This window comes from Hermetia illucens, unplaced genomic scaffold, assembly GCF_905115235.1.
Source record: "Hermetia illucens unplaced genomic scaffold, iHerIll2.2.curated.20191125, whole genome shotgun sequence".
NCBI classification, from domain to species: domain Eukaryota; kingdom Metazoa; phylum Arthropoda; class Insecta; order Diptera; family Stratiomyidae; genus Hermetia; species Hermetia illucens.
The window spans coordinates 157,471-172,702 of record NW_024037036.1 but is presented as its reverse complement, the minus strand read 5'-3'; positions in this window follow the sequence as shown (position 1 = coordinate 172,702).

Genomic DNA, 15,232 nt, shown 5'->3' with positions numbered 1-15,232 from the left:
TGCAATGTGCCGATGGTCCACACCCTCCTTTCCTTTGCACAGTAGACAATTAGGGTCAGCTCCGCAGTCCTTGCTGATGTGGCCCTTCCACTCCGCATCTCCTGCATTGCTTTGACTTGTCATTTGGGTTAGTGCATGACTTCGCAATGTGACCAAAGCCAAGGCATCTAAAGCGCCGTTTTAACGCCACCTGTTCCCTAAGGCGACACATAACCCAGCCTATTCTCACTCTCCCTGCTGCTAACAGTTTGAGTGCGTTCTCCACTGGTAGGCTGATGATGGCGGTTTGTGTTCCCCCATAGGCTTTCCTTAGGAGTTTTCACCGCTGACTCTTGTAGTCCGGCAAGATCGAACTGTTTCTCCAACGCTTCGCGAACCTCCTCCTTCGTCGTGATTTCATCTATATCTTTGCAGATTATAGTGATCTCCGGCCTGCTAGCTCTTACTGTCAGGCTTCCTGTCCCTAAAGTCTTCCCGATTTGGCTTAAGAATTTGTCCGCGGTTACATCCTTGGATTTCTTAAGTTCCAACATAAGATCTCCCTTCTGCGACCGTCTAATACGGCTGGACGTTGTCTCCCAAATTGGTGAGTTCGGAGTCTGCCTTCACTTTCCTGAGTAATGTCGGCGTATGACCCTTCGCCTCGTTTGGAAATGAAAATCACCTTCGGTCTAATCTTCCTCCGATAGTTTCTTTTTCCGCGGTTCTACCTTCCTCCAAGCATCCGCATCCGCCTTTGAAGGTTCGATCCCTTTTCTCGAGGTAGCCACTGCAGTACTTTCACTGGTAGCTTCAGGACAGTAATTTCTCATGAACTTCCGCCTTTTTGGGAGTTGAGTCCTTTCTTCTTTTCGGGGTTTGCTGGCCTGTTGAGTCATTCAGCTTCTCGCGCAGCCTCTTCCCCGGTTTCTCCCCTTTTGTGTTTTGAACCGACGTTACTTGAGTTGCCTGGTTCACTTTTCCAATCGGCGACTTCCCTACTCGTTCATCCTGGGCCTTGCCGTACGTCAAACGGATGCCTCTTATCATGGCCCTTATATTTTGGTGAATGTTCCTGCGCTCCTTTATGAACTCACACAGCTCCATGATCTTTTTACCGAGGGCAGTAAAGGCAGCTCCAGACTGATCATTGTCCCAAAACATCGCTCAGGGTGAATCGGCGTCAGCGATTCTTCCTCATCGAAGACTCCCGCTATACGCTTCCCACTGGGGGTAGCGATCGTGGGGGCTTGTGCCCGTGTGGGAGGGGATCTGCGAAAAATTGAGCTCCTTCTGAACGGAATCCATCACTGGAGTCAGTTCAAGTTCCTCCCGTACGCTTGTAACATTAGATGCCACAGTAGCCAAGGTTCCCACTACTGAGGCACTGCGGTCGTTGGATATCGACGGCCGGGAGCCCGCTTGCTCACCCCTAAAAACCGCCGGCACTGGGTTTCCGAAGCCCTGCACCGTGACTTCATTCTTCTTCTGCTCCTCCTATGTTTGGTTTTATTTCTAGGTATCCTTCCCATAGCCAATTTTTATCCACGGGTGGGCGTTTACTTCCCACCTACCCGGCCTGCGCATAAACATGCCCATACACGCACATCTCCGGATGCGTGCATGTGCATGGCCATGACACATTCGCCGAGCATTCCCTTATCCGCACGAAGGGACGCGCATGATGGGAGATTTGGCAACTCCACACAGGGTATATATATATATATATATATATATATATATATATATGTATGTATATATATATATATCCTGTGTGGAGTTGCCAAATCTCCCATCAGGCGCGTGCCTTCGTGCAGATAAGGGAATGCTCCGCGAATGTGTCATGGCCATGTACATGCACACATCCGGAGATGTGCGTCTGTGAGCATGCTTATGCGCAGGCCGGGTAAGGTGGGAAGTAAACGCCCACCCGTGGATAAAAATTGGCTATAGGAAGGACACCCAGAAATTAAACTAAATATGGTAGAGGAAGAATAGTAGTTTTTTAACGGTGCAGGGCTTCGGAAATCCAGTGCTGGCGGTTTTCGGGAGTGAGGAAGCGGGCTCCCGGCCGTCGATATCCAACTGACCGCAGTGCCTCAGTAGTGGGAAACTTGGCTACTGTAGCATCTAATGCTACCTAGAGATAGGGAGTCCACACCGGATCCTTTTAGTGGGGGTTCGAAGCTTGGGAGATCACCACCGAGAACAATGGTTCTTTTTGGTAGTCGAGATTCGTCGCAGGACTCTGAAAGAAACATGAATAGTCCCTTAATCGAGATCATTCCTTGTGGCGCTAAGGCGCGAAAGCAAACGGTAACATACTGGGAATGGCGTTCGTTACACTTGGGGAACGAATAAATGAACTCTGCGAGTTCATCAAGGAGAGGCGGAATATCCACCAAAATATTCGAGCCTTGATAAGAGGCATTAAATTGTCTTATATGAAGGCACTCGAATAAAAGAATTCCCAAGCGTCAGGTGGCAAGGTCACAAGAGAAACGCAGGTGACGCCTCCCCATGATAAGGTAGGCGGGAAAACAGGAAAACGGGCTAGAGACGGTACCAGCGAGCCTCTTCGACCTCCCGAAGAAAAAAAAAGCCTTTTCACCAAAGAAGGCGGAGCCGGCGAGAGTACCCTGCGAAAGTCGGTAATCTCACGATTGCAGCCACAACACCTACAAAAGTGGAAGAAACCAACGTCCGAAGGCCCGAACAATGGACTAAGGTGAGCAACAAGAGGAAAAAGGACAAAAAGAAGCTCCGCCGGGAATTAATAATATTTCCAAGAAGGGAAATATGTCCTATGCCGACATCCTCCGAAAGGTGAGGTCAGACCCGTAATTGAAGGATTTGGGGGATAGTGTGAGCCAGTATTAGGCGAACACAGAGAAGGGGATCTGATGCTGGAGTTAACTAGATCCGCCGACAAGTCGGCCGATAACTTCCGCGGGAGGGTGGAAAGTGTACTAGGAGAGGAAGCTGAGGTAAGAGCTCGGAAACAGAAGATAGTGGTTGAATGCAAGGACCTAGATGAGGTCACCTTACGGAAGGTCATCGGTGCGATACAAATCAATCACTGTGAGGCAGCTCAGGACTTACTCTCGCAAACCATTTGAGAATCGAATGTGGATGTCGCGGTTATTTGCGAGCCGTATAGAAACCACGGCGGTGGGACTTGGGCGGTGGATGCTTCTGGCAACGCCGCAATCTGGGCGTGCGGAAGACAGGCCATTCAGGAAGTCCGGAAGGCGGGCGGCTCTATAAGGACGAAGGTCAACGGTGTCCATATTTACAGCTGCTACGCTCCTCCTAGTGCAACCTTAGCACAATATGAGGAGATGTTAGACAGTGTGGTGTCGGACGCTAGAGACCGCAGCCCTAAGATCATTGCAGGTGATTTCAACGCGTGGGCCCTGGAGTGGGAAAGCCGACCGACGAACACCAGAGGTCAAATTCTGTTGCAGTCATTTGCGGAGCTGGACATCGTACTGGCCAACGTTGGATGCGTGCCCACCTTCCGAGGAAGAGGGTCGGATTCGAACGTTGACCTGACATTTGTTAGGACTTCACTGGTGAGGGAGATGGCTTGGCAAGTGAGTGAGCACTTACACCCACAAGTGACCACCGAGGCCATCTTCCTCCGGCATTGGCAACCGGGGAACCAGTCAACGACTGCCCTGGAGGTGGAAAGGCTAAGGTGGTTGGCTGGTCTATCGGAGCTTTCGACGAGGAGACTATTCCTGGCCGCATTGGAGAGAGCCCATAATCCGCATGGAACAGCGGTGGAAAGGGTCACACAGCTGCCTCAACGTGTAACCTGAAGCATGCGACGCTACGATGCCACGACGACGTTTGCACCGCGGCAATAGGCCAAACTACTGGTAGAAAAAGGAGATCGCTGCCTTGAGGTCCTCTTGTCCTCCGAGCGAGGAGACTTTCCCACAGGGCAAGGGGAAGGTCAGAGCACCAGGAGCGTGAGGAGGAATACAGGGATCTGCGAAGCAACCTTAAGAAGGCCATTCGAAGAAGCAAGCAGGGAATACTACCAGAAGCTCTGTATGGGACTGATGCGAATCCGTGGGGTACAGCCAACCAAGTTGTAATGAAGAAGATCCGTCCGCGAAAATCGCCTGAAGTGACATGCCACGCTCTTGTTGCAAATAATTACAACTCTTTTTCCCTGATGTTACCGAAGAGGAACTTTGGGAAATCTGCAGACGTACTGGGGATAGCAACGCTCCGGGATTGGACGGAATTCCGAACAAGGCTCTGGAGGTGGCGGTCAAGGCGAGACCAAGGTGGTTTGCAAGCAAATTCAAATCGTGGATGGCGGAAGGAGTGTTTCCCGCCCAGTGGAAGAGGCAGAAGCTGGTGTTGCTACCGAAGCCCCGAAAACCCCCGGCGTGCCCTCTTCATATCGCCCTATTTGTCTCTTAGACACCATGGGGAAGATGTTGGAGAGGGTGATATACAACAGGCTGCTCCCGTTCATTGAGCTTGCGGGTGGTCTTTCAGAGCGGCAATATGGGTTTCGGCGAGCCCGTTTTACGGTCGATGCAGTAGCAAAGGTCGTGAAATTGGCCGGGAAATGCAATGGCCATGGGCAAATGCTGTGCTCTGGTCACGCTGGATGTCAAAAATGCTTTTAACTCAGCCAACTGGGGCTGCATTAAAGCCGCTTTGGCCAACTGGGTGTTCCTAGCTACTTGGCTCGGCTCATCGAGAGTCACCTTTTCGGACAGACTTCTCTGGTACGAGACGGACGACGGGCGCCGAAGGAGTACATTGTGACAGCAGGTGCGCCTCAAGGTTCTGTATTGGGACCACTGCTGTGGAACATAATGTACGACCGAGTGCTTGGCCTTCGCGTGCCAGGAGGAGACGACGCTGTTTGGTTTTACGGACGACCTGGCGGTAGCTGCAATTGCAGAGCATCCCGAGGACGTGGAGCTTTATGCAAATGAATCCTTCATACCATCAAGTCATGGGTACGAATGGCCAAGCTAGACCTGGCGGACGAAAAGACGGAGACAGTCCTCATTACCAACCGTACGAAGAACAACACGGTTACCATCCGGGTTGGTAATCCGTGAGGTCGTCTTAAAATCGGTTGTTAAATACCTGGGGGTGATGATCGATGCCAAGCTGAGTTTCAAGGGACACTTGGATTATGCGGGATAGAAGGCAGCAAATGCCAGGGCATCCCTTGCAAGGATGATGCCTAACGTGGGAGGGCCGAAGTATAATCGCCGGCTACTTATCGCGGGAGTGGTGAGGTCGATCCTGCTATACGCGGCCCCTGTCTGGGCGGGATCATTGAACCACGCTGTCAACCGGAGGAAGATAAGTTCGGCATACTGGCCAATTGCGCTAAGGGTGTGCAGCGCATTTAGGACGGCGTCGACGGAGGCAATGTGTCATCGCAGGAATGATCCCTATAGATCTTCTAGAGAGCGAGGCACACTGGCTCTACGAAAAACGGAAGGCAAATCCAGAGGAGGTGAATGCGCATTTCCGAAAAGGCATCAACAAGGGTGCAGCAGCAGAGGAGGTGAATGCTCATTTCCGAAAAGGCATCAACAACGGTGCGATAACTCCAAGAAGGGTCGATGGACCCATACATTGATCCCGTGTATCGAGAAATGGGTCTACCGAAAGCACGAAGAATAGAATTACCACCTGACACAGTTCCTTTCGGGACACGGTGGCTATAGGAAGTACTTGCATCGCTTCGAGTTGGACGAGTCTCCCAACTGTCCTGAATGCAGTGCTACACCCGAGGACCCGGAGCAAGTAATGTTCCATTGTCCCAGATTTCAGCAGCAGAAAAGGAGGTTGAACAGCATCTTAAGGGCCGACATCGAGCCCTCGAACCTGGTGGAAGAGATGCTGAAGTCGAAGGAAAACTGTATGGCGGTAAATGACGCAGTAGCCGTGGTGCAGACAAAACTCCTGGAGTTGGATCGAGCTCGGAAGGCGGCGCGACGGAGACGTGATATGGACGAGCTTGCATAGCGAACCAGAGCCTCCCTCGCGAAGTAATACTTCCCGGTGGTCCCGCGGGGAAGGGTGGAAGAGTGGGGGGGGGAGTTTAGTGGGTGCGAATCCCACACACTGCTGCAACCTGGCGCAGCAGCGTCTCTCTAAGATTTCCACTTCCATCCGTAAAAAAAAAAAACGAAACGTGCTAACAAATGTCAAATGTGAACGATCGAACCCGACCCTCTTCCTCGAAAGGTGGGCACGCATCCAACGTTGGTCAGCACGACGTCCAGCTCCGCAAATGACTTCAACAGAATTTGACCTCCGGTGTTCGTCGATCGGCTTCCCCACTCTAGGGCCCATGCGCTGAGATCTCCCCGCAATGATCTTGGAGCTGCGATCTCTAGCGTCCAACACCAGACTGTCTAACCACTCCTCATATTGTGCTAAGGTTTCACTAGGAGGAGCGTGGCAGCTGTAAATGTGGACACCGTTGACCTTCGCCCTTATAAAACCGGCTGCGGGGGGGCCATGACTTCCTGAAATGGCCTGTCTTCAGACGCATCCATCGCCCAAGTCGCACCGCCGTGGTTTCTATACGGCTCGCAAATAACCGCGACATCGACATTCGACTCTCGAATGGTTTGCGTGAGGAGGTCCTGAGCTGCCTCACAGTGATTGAGATTGATTTGTATCAATCTCATTTGCCTGTGCGGTTCAGCTCCCTCCTATATACCGGACATCTGCTGCTTCATGCAACATGCCGGTCATCCACGCCCTCTTTCCCACTACATAGCGTATACCGTGGATCTCCGGTGCAATCTTTGATAAGGCGGCTCTCTTCCCCACACTTCCTGCAACTCCTCGACCTATCATGCTGGCTAGTGCATGCCGCCGCAAAATGGCCGAAATCGAGGCATCAGAAGCATCTCTTTCGATATATATATATATATCTATATATATATATATATATATATATGTGGAGTTGCCAAATCTCCCATCAGGAGCGTCCCTTCGTGCGGATAAGGGAATGCTCGGCGAATGTGTCATGGCGGTGCACATGCACGCATCCGGAGATGTGCGTGGATGGGCATGTTTATGCGCAGGCCGGGTAGGTGGGAAGTAAACGCCCACCCGTGGATAGAAATTGACTATAGGAAGGATACCCATGAAATGAAACCAAACATGGAGGAGCAGGAGAAGAATGAAGTTACGGTGCAGGGCTTCGGAAACCCAGTGCCGGCGGTTTTTGGGAGTGAGCAAGCGGGCTCCCGGCCGTCGATATCCAACGACCGCAGTGCCTCAGTAGTGGGAACCTTGGCTACTGCGGCATTTAATGTTACAAGCGTACGGGAGGAACTTGAAGTGGCTCCAGTGATGGATCCGTTCAGAAGGAGCTCGATTTTTCGCAGATCCCCTCCCACACGGGCACAAGCCCCCACGATCGCTACCGCCAGTGGGAAGCGTATAGCGGGAGTGCTTCGATGAGGAAGAATCGCTGACGCCGATTCACCCGAGCAATGTTTTGAGCAATGATCAGTCTGGAGCTGCCTTTACTGCCCTCGGTAAAAAGATCATGGAGCTGTGTGAGTTTATAAAGGAGCGCAGGAACATTCACCAAAATATAAGGGCCATGATAAGAGGCATCCGTTTGACGTACGGCAAGGCCCAGGATGAACGAGTAGGGAAGTCACCGATTGGAAAAGTGAACCAGGCAACTCAAGTAACGCCGGTTCAAAACACAAAAGGGGAGAAACCGGGGAAGAGGCTGCGCGAGAAGCTGAATGACTCAACAGGCCAGCAAACCCCGAAAAGAAAAAGGACTCAACTCCCAAAAAGGCGGAGTTCACTGAAAAGTACGTCTGAAGCTACCAGCGAAAATACTGCAGTGGCTACCTCGAGAAAAGGGATCGAACCTTCAAAGGCGGATGCGGAAGCTTGGAGGAAGGTAGAACCGCGGGAAAGAAATTATCGGAGGCAAGATTAGACCGGAGGTGATTTTCATTTCCAAACGGGGCGAAGGGTCATACGCTGACATTCTCAGGAAAGTGAAGGCAGACCCCGAACTCACCAATTTGGGAGACAACGTCAACTGCATTAGATGGTCGCAGAAGGGAGATCTTATGTTGGAACTTAAGAAATCCAAGGATGTAACCGCGGACAAATTCTTAAGCCAAATCGGGAAGACTTTAGGGACAGGAAGCCGACATAAGAGCTAGCAAGGCCGGACGATCACTATAATCTGCAAAGACATAGATGAAATCACGACGAAGGAGGAGGTTCGCGAAGCGTTGGAGAAAGCAGTTCGATCTTGTCGGACTACAAGAGTCAGTGGTGAAAACGCTAAGGAAAGCCTATGGGGGAACACAAACTGCCATCATCAGCCTACCAGTGGAGAACGCACTCAAACTGTTAGCAGCAGGGAGAGTGAGAATAGGCTGGGTTATGTGTCGCCTTAGGGAACAGGTGGCGTTAAAACGGTGCTTTAGATGCCTTGGCTTTGGTCACATTGCGAAGTCATGCACTAACCCAAATGACAGGTCAAAGCAATGCAGGAGATGCGGAGTGGAAGGCCCATATCAGTAAGGACTGCGGAGCTGACCCAAATTGTCTACTGTGCAAAGGAAAAGAGGGTGTGGACCATCGGCACATTGCGGGCAGCAGCAGGTGCCCGAAATACAGAAGAGCCCTTAGCACAAATCGCAGATGAGGTTGATACAAATCAACCTCAACCACTACGAGGCGGCGCAGGATCTACTCGCGCAAACCATCTGCGAGAAAAACATCGATGTGGCCATACTAAGTGAACCATACCGAAACCGCGGTGGTAGCGTTTGGGTCAAAGACCAAATGGGCCAAGCAGCACTGCGGACATGTCGAGAACAAGCCTTCCAGGAAATAATGGAGCACCCGGAGGAGGGCTTCATCAGAGCGAAGGTGAAGGGCATCCACATCTACAGCTGCTATGCTCCACCCAGCACTACACTCGTCGAGTAGTGAGCGGATGCTTGCTGCTCTTGTTTTGGATGCAAGAGGACGTTGGCCGATCATAATAGGAGGCGATTTCAATGCGTGGGTTCTTGAATGGGGCAGCCGGATAACTAATGTGCAGGGGACGTGTTCTATTCGAAGCATTCGCGGAGCTAGGACGTGGTACTGGCGAATGTTGGGTCTTCGTACACTTTTCCGGGGAAGAGGTCTGGGGTCTATAGTGGACCTGACATACGTGAGTGCCACTTTAGCCAGTAGAATCGCTTGGCATGTCAGTGAGGACTATACTCCCAGCGACCACCAGGCAATCTGCATAGAGATCAAGGGCGGATCGAGCTCCAATAAGATTTTTCGCAAAATGCCGGGTGGTATGCTTGGCTGGACAGTGAAAGCGTTCGAGGGGGACACGTTTTCCGCGGTGCTCAAATCCTACATATCCCTGAATGGTACGGCTGGAAAGAAAGCCACCCAGATCACTTGATGGGTGACGGAAGCATGCGATGATACTATGTCCAGAAGGCGATTGCTCCCCAGTAGGCAACCCAACTACTGGTGGAACAACGAAATCGCAAGCTTGCGAGCCGCATGTTTTCGGGCAAGGAGGCTTTGCCAGAGGCTCAGGGGAAAACCCGGTGGCGATGGTCGAGAGGAGGCACACAAGCAATTGTGTGGCCGCCTAAAGGAAGCCATTCGGAGGAGCAAAAAGAACTGCTTTAAACAGCTGTGCGACCCTGCCGACATAAACCCTTGGGGCGAGGCTTACAGAGTGGTGATGAAAAGGCTGCGGAAATCACCCCAGGTTACCTGTCCGCACCTCCTGAAGCAGATTGTTACCACTCTGTTCCCCCACCACGAAAATAGGGGAAGGCAAATTTTTGTCCAGCCAAATGACGGCATAATACCGCCTGTAACTGCGGAGGAGCTACGGGAAATATGTGGTAGGTTCGGTGACAACAAGGCCCCAGGTTTGGATGGCATCCCCAACCGAGCTTTGAAACTGGCAGTGAAGACTAGGCCCGACCGTTTCGCCAACACCTTGGAGACGTGCCTAAAAGAAAGAATATTCCCTGCCCAGTGGAAAAAGCAAAAGTTGGTGTTGCTTCCGAAGCCTGGCAAGCAACCTGGAAACTCAGCGTCGTATCGTCCTATCTGCCTGTTGGATACAATGGGGAAGATGATGGAGAGAGTCTTCTACAACAGACTCCTGCCCATCGTCGAAGCCAGCAATGGTTTGTCGGAACGCCAGTTTGGTTTCCGACGCGCCCACTCTACGGTGGACGCAATTGGCATGGTGGTAAACCTGGTAAAAGGTGCACTGATTTCTGGCGGCTGCTGTGCCGTGGTGGCGTTGGTTGTCAAACACACATTCAACTCGGCCAACTGGAATAGAATTAAACGGGCGTTGGCTGACATAGGTGTCCCCGGATACTTAGCGAATTTGGTGGAAAACTACCTCTCAGAGAGGACTCTCTGGTACGGGACGGATGAGGGCCCCAAAGAGTACATTGTCACAACCGGGGTACCACAGGGTCGGTACTTGGTCCCCTGTTGTGGAATATCATGTATAATGGGGTGCTTGCTCTTCCCGTCCCAGAGGGGACTACGGTTGTCGGCTTTGTTGATGACCTAGCTGTGGTTGTTGTAGCAAAACACCCAGAAGATGCGGAGGTTTACGCAACGGAAACAGTGAGAGCGGTAAAGTCCTGGCTAGAAAAGGCCGGGCTGACCTTGGCGGACGCGAAAACGGAAGCGGTCTTGATAACGAAACGCAGGAAAAATAACACTGTAAAAGTGGAGGTCGGTGGACATACGGTCGTATCAAAGCCGGCTATCAAATACCTGGGGGTAATAATTGACACCAAATTGAGTTTTAGGGAACACCTAGAGTATGCATGGCAAAAGGCAGCCAGTGCCACCACGGCACTTGCAAAAATGTTGCCAAATATTGGTGGGTCGGAACATTGCCGGAGGTTGGTGCTAGCCGGAGTGGTGCGCTCCATCCTGCTCTACTCGTGGCGTGTGTAGGCAGAGGCGCTTGCAAACTCTCAGAGAGGCAAGCAGGTGAACTCGGTTTACCGGCGGATGGCTTTGAGGGTTTGCAGTGCTTTTAGAACCACATCAGATGAGGCAGTATTGGTGGTGGCAGGCATGATCCCGGTTGACATTCTGGCCAAAGAAATGAGTGTCCTGTACAATGCAAGACATATGGAGGGGCATGCGCAGCGTAGAAATGCGGCAAGGTCAGAGTCGCTTGATCTCTGGCAACGCAGATGGGATGAGTCTGCGGAAGGTCGGTGGACGCACAGGCTCATTCCCAACATTAGGGTGTGGCTTGAGCGAAAACATGGGAATACCAACTACCACATTACCCAGTTCCTCACAGGACACGGTGGTTGCTACAGGCAGTATCTGCACCGCTTTGGGTTGGATGATTTTCCGAACTGTCCCAGATGCGATGGCATACCGGAGGATCCAGAGCCTGTGATGTTTCACTGTCCACGATTTGCGATGGAGAGAAGGAGCTTAAACCAGGTGCTGGGCAGGAGCGGGACCCCGGAAAGCTTGGTTGCTGCGATGCTGGTTGGCTCCGCAATCATCCAAATGCAGGAGGAGTTGTTAAAGGAACAAAAATGGAGGAAAGCTGCAAATAGGAGAAGGATGAATGCCTAAGAGCAAACCTACCCCGCGAAGTAATTCCTCAATGGTGGTCCCGCGGGGCTGGGGCTGGAGAGGCCGGGGGTGCATATATATATATATATATGCATGGTTACATGTCCTGTAACATGCTTCACTCCATTTTACACAAACACCACATGACCATAATACGTATGAGTCATGAACATCTTATCTTCATAAAATTTTTCTTACTAAATTCGAGCGAAATAATATAAACATTGTCATTCTAACGGAAGCTAGAAGCTATCCACAAGAGATAAGCGACATTTGATCATAAACAAAAACATGACTGAAACGAACATTGGGCGATATCGAGTTACAAAAGATGCAACTTTGCAAACTCAGCAATTTGGGCCCTTTGTTCAACTCAACTACAAATATAAGGTAGAATTGATCCAAGCTTTTATTTTTAGGCAAATTATTGGAAAAATAAAACCTAATCACTCTTAGTATAACCGTGTTTTTTTATTTTAAAGAACACGGGAAGGAAAACATACAAAAACAAACGCGATCGGGAGCCTGGAAGAACAAACGGTCACCGTAACACCAGTTGTGATTCCGGTCAACTAAAAAACCATAATAAAAAAAAAGGGTATTGCAACGCCCAGACTCCACAATTTTAAGAGAATTCGGGTCAAAACAAATATAAAAAAAGCTTGCATCGCTTCATAGGACGAATTTTAAAAGTATTCTCCTCCAACCAGGACAAACTGAGTTGGCTAAAATAAAACAACAAGTTACATTATTAGTGAAAGTGTTATATTAAAAAAAAAGTCATTACCAGATCCTGAAAACAAAAAACATAACTGACAATAGCACGCTACCGGTGGGGCGAGTACGCCTACGGAAGCCCTTAAATCAGTTCAATTGTAAATCCTGAACAACTATAGTTCATCACCAGTATCCAACAGTATCTCGACCTTGTAGACATTCATACTGATACCGCAAATGTAAGTATCTAAGGAACCAGAAGCCTTAGGTAAAACCTTCAAACAATCAAACAACCAACCAACCAACAAACCAACAGAATCGCTACACAACAAGGACCAAGTGTCAGTAGACCAGAAGTCCAACCCTTCACAATTCCATACAATGAAGTCCTTCGACGAGCGGAAAATATAGCGATATTCGATGGCGAGAAACATACCTTAACTACGTGGATATCACATGTCAACAAAATATTAGCATTAGCACCATTTGGCGACGAAAGAATGTTCGCCTACGATATTATAATTCAACGAATAAAAGGCAGAGCTTTACAAGCTTATTTAAATCTCCCAGACAAAGGCTGGCACCCCGTTGCATCAGCATTCAAAAACGAATTTGGCGTATCAGAATCATACGACTCAATCATCGCGAGACTACATAGAATAACTAACTTTAACCATAAATAAAACAACAAGCAGGATCCTAACCAACTCGACTCTATCATCTACAATCACAAAAATTCCGACAAAATTGTCTTAAGTAAATTTTTAGCGCTTCTTCCTAGAGCAGAATTTTGGGCTCTAGACGCGAAAAAACCAACCAATTTAACTGAAGCTTACAACTACCTCAAATAAACCCTTGACAGAGTGGATGCTACGGCAATAAAAGACGAATTTCAACCCAGTAAATATCAGAAAAACCCGAATTATAATAAAAATAATTTCAAATACAACAAATATAATAATCAAAACATTGAACATTCTCAAAACAGAGGCAGCAGTAATTAAATTGTCAAACAAAATAATCAAAGTTTTAATAAACCCGGAAGGAACTACAACTCCGAATATAAATACAACAAATTCAATAACCATTCTCAAAAAAGGAATGAAACTAATAGGTCAGAAATTCTAGACGCATCCATGCGAACACAAATCACCAATCCTAAATATAATTCAGGATATACTCCCAGACCAAACCTAGACCCCAAGGTTATGAGTTATATTTCCAAAATGTCCACACAAACCATACAACATGAGCAAAATTTTCAAATATTTGCCTCGGAAACCCTTTACCCATAACAAATTTATCAATCGATGGTGAAACAATTACAATGCTGATAGACACAGGAGCAACAACATCTAGTCTTGATCAAAATTGTCTTCAAAACCTACCAAAAATTAAATTCGACATTCCGATCCCAATAGCAGGATTAGGCGGTAACTACAATGTTACATACAAAATTAAAACAAACATCCCAAAAGAATTTCAAATGCCAGAAGATCAGAAAATCTTGTGGAACATCACGGATTTTTCAAACAAATCTTTCAAAGGTATAATAGGACAAAACCTTCTATATCCACTGAACGCAGCAATATTCTTTGGATTTGGATTTCCACCTGTCCATGAGCAGGAAGTGAACAGACAAATAACCGAAATGGTAGTACAAGACATTATCAGAAAAGGTCAATCACCTTACAATAGTCCAATTTGGGTGGTCCCCAAAAAACTTGATAATTCAGAGAAGCAAAAATGGCGAATCGTAATCGATTATCGTAAATTAAACGACATAACTGTCGAAGACAAATTCCCAATTCCAAACATAGAAAACCTGTTCGATAAACTCGGAAAGGCACAATACTTCACTACATTGGACCTTGCAAAAGGATTGCACCAAATCGAAATACAAGAGAAAGACAATTTCAAAACAGCCTTCAGTACACCTCAAGGACACTTCGAATTTAATCGTATGCCCTTCGGTTTAAAAAACGCAGCTGCTACTTTCCAGCGCGGTAAATGAGGTATTAGCGGATCATACCAATAAAATCTGCATTGTCTATCTAGACGACATTTTAATCTTTCGCACTTCCATACAGGAGATGGAAAATAATATCAAATTAATCTTCCAAAAATTACAGGAACACAACCTGAAAATACAAGTTGATAAATACAAATTTTTCGTAAAAGAAATCGAATTTCTAGGTCATATATTAACTTCGGATGATATAAGAGCCAACCCAAATAAAACTGAAGTCATAAAAAAACTTAAAATCCCTAAAACTTTGAAACAAATTCGCAGTTTCCTAGGTATCACTCGATACTATAGAAAATTTATCCAAAACTACGCAAAAATAGCGACACCATTAACAGACTCACTCAAAAATGAGAATCAGATCCCAAATATATAAACTCCTTCGCAAAGCTCAAACAAATGTTAATCAACTATCCAATCCTGAAGTATCCAAACTTCAAGGAAAAATTCACTCTAACCACACATGCTAGCAATAAAGCCATAGGAGCCATTCTATCGCCGAAAGGACATCCAATCTCTTATGCTTCGAGAACTCTCAACGTACATGAACGGAATTACTCTACCACAGAGAAAGAGCTCTTAGCAATCGTTTGGGCTTCAAAATATTTCAGACCCTACCTTTACGGTATAAAATTCGAAATGAAAACCGATCATAGACCATTAGTATGGTTACAAAGTCTCAAAGACCCCGATTCAACAACCCTTCGTTGGCGTATAAAACTCAACGAATGTACTTTCAACATAAGTTACGTAAAAGGTAAAGAAAATCAAGTTGCTGATTTCTTAAGCTGCATTAATACGGACCAAAAACGAAATTAACTACCAAAATAAAATACCATCAGATATAGCAACAATTCACTCAGG